Genomic DNA, 5,680 nt, shown 5'->3' on the forward strand with positions numbered 1-5,680 from the left:
AGGTCTAGACTGCTCTATAATTTACAGATAGAGCAGGTCTAGACCTCTCTATAATTTACAGGTAGAGCAGGTCTAGACTACTCTATAATTTACAGATAGAGCAGGTCTAGACCGCTCTATAATGTACAGATAGAGCAGGTCTAGACCGCTCTATAATGTACAGATAGAGCAGATCTAGACCAATTTACAGATTGAGTGTGGTCTAGACCTGCTCTATCTGTAAAGTGTCTTGAGATAAATCTTGTTATGAATTGATACTATAAACAAAATTTAATTGAATACTACTACTACTGTTACTGGTGGTGTATAGAGTAGTGTGTGATGTATGGTCTTCATTTCTGTCTCTGTCTGATGGAGGAACTATTTCTTTGTATCATAAGTCTGGTGTCTTATCATGAAGTGCCTTGCAACCCCAAACCCAACCGCCAAAGGGATCAAACACATAGAAAAGTAACGTCTCCTTGTGAGTCTTCAACTACTGCTCAGCGCCTAGGGAACAGATATATCTATATATATAGATATCTATATCTATATCTATCACTCTAATTCAGGTTAGGGGGGCTCCACTTGGTTTCAGCTTGGTTCTCATTATTACATTTTTTAGGGGGATGTGCGTGTGTGTATGTGTGTGTGTGTGTGTGCGCCTCTGTGGTTTTAGACTGGTGTAAATTGCCTTGATTACTGGAAAGAGTGCTGATGCTGCAAGAAGTCATGTTGTCAAAAACAGAATAAGTGCCGCTGCTGATGACAGATGCCTTGGCAATTGGACTGATAACATTTTACTGGAACTCAATCTAGCCACGCATGCAACCAACGTCCGCTGTGACACACACTCAGTCAGACACACACACTCACAGAGAGCGGATGCTGCAAAGTTTCCTCTGATGATGAGATAAAGTCACGCTTGATAAAAACGAAAAAGAGCCGCTGCTGATGGGGGATGTAGAGTGTGTACGAGCTATATGACTGACAGTGGTGTGTGTGTGTGTGTGTGGAGGAGGGGGGGGGGGGGGGGGGGGGGGGGGGGGGGGGGGGTGTAGAGTGTATACGAGATATATGACTGACAGTGGTGTCAGTGGTTGTCAACCTTGGAGCAGAATGGCTGCAGTCCCAGAGCTCTCCTTCCTGCTAGTTGCTCTCATCAACAGCATCCATGCAGGAGAATACTTCATCATTGAAAAGAAAGGGTCCTCTCACACCTTCAACCCCCCCGAGAACACAACCTCTTGTCTGATCTCCAGATCTGTTGGTGAGGAGAAGCTGGTCCTGTGGAAAACCGTTGACTTCTTGTCCAACCAGTCCTCAGTACCTGGGCCCCTTAAACAACGACTGGTCAGCTGGGTGGATTCTTCTTACACCATCCTCCACCTGACCCAGTCCGACTCCGGCCCGTACCGAGAGGAGTGCTGGACCGAGGGCACCCTAACCCATGACAACAACATCACTATCACGGTTTGTAATTCAATAGATCAGAGATTTATCAAAGCGAGACCTGGAGAAACAGTGGACCTGCCATGTGACGGAGCAGCTGGTAATCAGGACGTCCAGTGGCTCAAACAGGACTCTGGATACGAGCAGGAGACATGGAGCAGAGTTTTTGGGGACAAGACGACATCATTGATGGACAATGTTAGAGGAAGATACCAAGTGGTGACAAACACATCAACTCTTCGTTTTTCCAACGTCACGGCAACAGACTTTAGACGGTACATCTGTCTGGTGATGGACCGGCAGCGGTGTGTTAGCGGTCAGACTGTAGAGTTGGTCCTCCAGCCTAAGATGATCTACGGCTCAGAGGGAGAGGCTGCCGTGTTGCCGTGCACCGTCGCTGACTCCACTGATGAACAGCCCCCCCGCTGGTCTACTTGGATCTCCTCTGACCCAGGACTCCTGAACCAGACTGGTCCTTCAGTAGACCAGAACTACTCACTGGTGTTTTCATCTCTAATGTTAAACCACTCAGGTCGGTACTTCTGTGAAGTCTCTAGGAGAGTGCAAGCGTATGATCTGGTGGTGTGCCCCACATTTGGCCCCCCCACTGTAGAGCTATTCTCAGAGGGAGATGAAGTCCCTCTCAGATGCAGAGATAGGGTAAAGGGTAAGGGACATGTTTGGTTTGTCAAGTCAGACCGAACAGAGGGAAGAGTCTTTAATGTAGAGTATAATCAAAGCATGAGCAGGGTGAGCATGGACTATGGTGTTAATGGGAGCCTTGTTATCTCTAGTATCTCAGTGGGAGATGCAGGGGAGTACTGGTGTGTAGTTATTGACCGAGATTTTCAGTGTGTGTCAGCAGAGAGAGTTGTGTTAGTGTACATGGAGCCCTTTGGGATATACTCCACCTTCTTCAAAGTGCGATGCCCTGTGCTAAGCGTTCTGCTGCTGATGCTCTGTGCTGCTGTAGTCGCTGTGAACCAGAGGACACGGAGAGGAGCTACCACACACACTTAATATACACATGATCACACTCTCTCTCACACTCACACACATACACACACACTTAATATGCACATGATCATTTGATTATTGGCTTTAATTTAGCCTGCTACACACTGGCTGCACAAACAAGGGACGGGAAACATTCATGAAGAGAAGACATTTAAACTAGAAGACAAAAGACAGAGAGAGACACAACAAACAGCAATGATGGGAAATAAGACAAAAATACCCAATGATTAATATTATTATAATAATAAAATTATATTATTAAAATAATATAAAATAAGTTGTGAATGTTAGACGGTAACCTTTGATCGTGAGAGACTGCAGATGTTCCTCTGCATTACATTTTTTTTTAATTTTAATCTGTTTATTGATCCCTAATGGGGAAATTACATTTAGTATGTTGTGTGTTTGTAGATGATATATTGTTTATATTGAGTTAGTTGATCTTTTCCTGATGTTGTGGGAATGCGTGATGTCTGGATCCTATATACAGTATATACTGTATATAATGTATATTTTAAAGGTTCGTGGTTTTCAGAAAATGAATTAGTTACATGACTCGTTCTTTTCGATTTGAACCATCATCCATCAGTTCTTAGAGAATAAATGTCTCCTACTTCCTTTCCTGTGTTGCTGTATGAATATGGGAAATTGTAATTTTGGCCCCACAAAGCTCTCCGGACCCCACGAGTATACTGGACACCCGGTTTTTGGACCCCACAAACGAAGATAAACAAGAACACACACACAGAAGCTAAGTTTCCATCCACTTCCACTTATCCACTAATCAAATTATCTGAAGTTTGGTAAAAAATAAAAATAAAAAACTCATGCGGGTCTATTTAAGCTTAATGAACAACCGTTTGTTTTAAACTGTGTTGACATTGTGAACTGACCCATGAAACCGGGCTAACTAAACTCAATATAACTCCTAGCTAAGTACCTATACCTAACTAAAACATTTATCTCACAACAAAGCAACACGCTCGTGTTAACTTTCAACATCCTCACCAAGTCAAACTGACAAGCTGACTTCACAAACCTTGTCTGAACACCTAGATAATTTCTCCTGGATTACAATCCTACTGCTTCTAAATAAACACCCACCTAACTCAATTCAATGTCAAATGTCCCCTAGAGGACACTTCTAGCTTACAACACATGTATAAATACATCTAGCTTACTAGCCCTAGCTAACTACTGCAGGCTTACAGTCAATGCCGTGCTACAACGTAAAACAGCGTGCAGGTGAACTGGTGTGTTGGTACAAGTGGAACCGTTTCAAGTGAAGGCAACATGTGTCTCAACAATTAAAAATCACACAAGTGGAGAATAATTCAAACTTACCTTTTCAGTTTGTGTCACGTAATAGTATTGATAATAATGTTGGTTAACAGAGCAAAACAAATGGATGGTGAGTTCTCCTGAAAGCGTTCAGACAGCCCCCCACCGCAGCTTCAGACCGGGACAAAGTAATACTAATGCTGTATATCGCTACAGATATACGAGTGTGGTTTCCTGTCTGAACTTACCTTTTATTTCTTTCTTTTGTTTTGTTGTTAGTCGCACAGCATCAGTGTTCTCACAACTTAAACGTCTCAAATGCATTTTGTGTGCTAAAAATGTTAAAAATCAACCACAAAACCTTCGGGTGAAGTTAACATGTCTCAACATTTCAACTTCACACAAGTAGAGAAGAACTTGAACTTACCTTTCGCAGTTTGTGTCATGTTAAAATATATCAATAGTATTGAGTTGTGTATGTGATAATACGTTTTACTGAATGTCTTGTTTTTGTGGATTTAAATTCTAAAATGTTAAGTTTATTTTTAATGTGATGTTGTATGTCTTGTTCCTGTTTAGTTTTGGGATTATCTTATTATTTGTGAAGAGTCATGATATTTTCTGTTTTTTATACTGATTTAATAAAAATGCATTTGTTTTGTCGATTTTGTCAACTTGGTTTATGAAATATATTTTGTATTTTGTTGACAGAGTTTTCAGTTTGTAGCTTTTCTGTAAAATTATTTTTTGTCATGTTTATGTCAATTTTAATGTTCATACTTAAGATGTACAGTATGTATAAAACACATTTAGTATCAGCATAATAATCAGTTTTGAAGTGTGTGTGTGTGTGTGAGTGTGTGAGTGTGTGAGTGTGTGTGTGTGTGTCAGCAGTCAGTAATAACTATGAAAACCTCTATCCAGCTGCCTTGTTACTCTGAGTGATCTGACCTATGAAGCCGAACTAACTAAGCCCAATAAATAGCACCTAGCTAACTACATCTAGCTAACTACATCTAGCTAACTACATCTAGCTAACTCCATCTAGCTAACTCCATCTCACTGACTAAGGTCACTAGCTGACAACACCTGGATCAATACATCTAGCTTACTAGCCCTAGCTATTAAAACAACATGCAGGTAAACTGGTGTTTTGGGACAAGTGGGACTGTGTTTACTGTGTTTCAAGTGAAGGCAGCATGTGTCTCAACATTTCAAAATCACCAAGTGAACAAATTGTACTTACTGTGAAGTCCGTGTACGTTATCACTGGCTCGACCCCGAGCTGGCTATGTACTCCGGTAAGAGAGTCGCTGCCAGCTTCTGTTTTGGTTCAACAGATTTGTTGACATCCAGATCCAGCCTTGGATAAAGCGCTTGTTGTTTGCATTACACGTTGTGTTGGTGTGTTTGTGTGGTTTTCTGTAACATAAAGAAATACAGAATATATAAATATAAAATGTACACAATGAATGTACATATATACAAATATATAGCAATACGCAACTCACACTCTAATATAGATAATTGCTGTGTAATAAATGGTTTCTGTGCAAACAACTAAACAATACTGGATATTAATGGGAATGAACACAATCCAACGTAGTAAAGCATACAGGTTTCATTATGTAGTTACATCTATTGGCCACTAGATGGCGGTCTAAGAACACACATGAATGTAACAGCAGCATGTGAATGACATGGTGAAACAATCAAACCAGCAACAGGTGAACTAACCTCAGCAGGAGTGTAATTAACAGGTGAACTAACCTCAGCAGGAGTGTAATTAACAGGTGAACTAACCTCAGCAGGAGTGTAATTAACAGGTGAAGTAACCTCAGCAGGAGTGTAATGAACAGGTGAAGTAACCTCGGCAGGAGTGTAATTAACAGGTGAAGTAACCTCAGCAGGAGTGTAATTAACAGGTGAAGTAACCTCAGCAGGAGTGTAA

The sequence above is a fragment of the Etheostoma cragini genome, chromosome 16 (assembly GCF_013103735.1).
Source record: "Etheostoma cragini isolate CJK2018 chromosome 16, CSU_Ecrag_1.0, whole genome shotgun sequence".
Classification (NCBI taxonomy): domain Eukaryota; kingdom Metazoa; phylum Chordata; class Actinopteri; order Perciformes; family Percidae; genus Etheostoma; species Etheostoma cragini.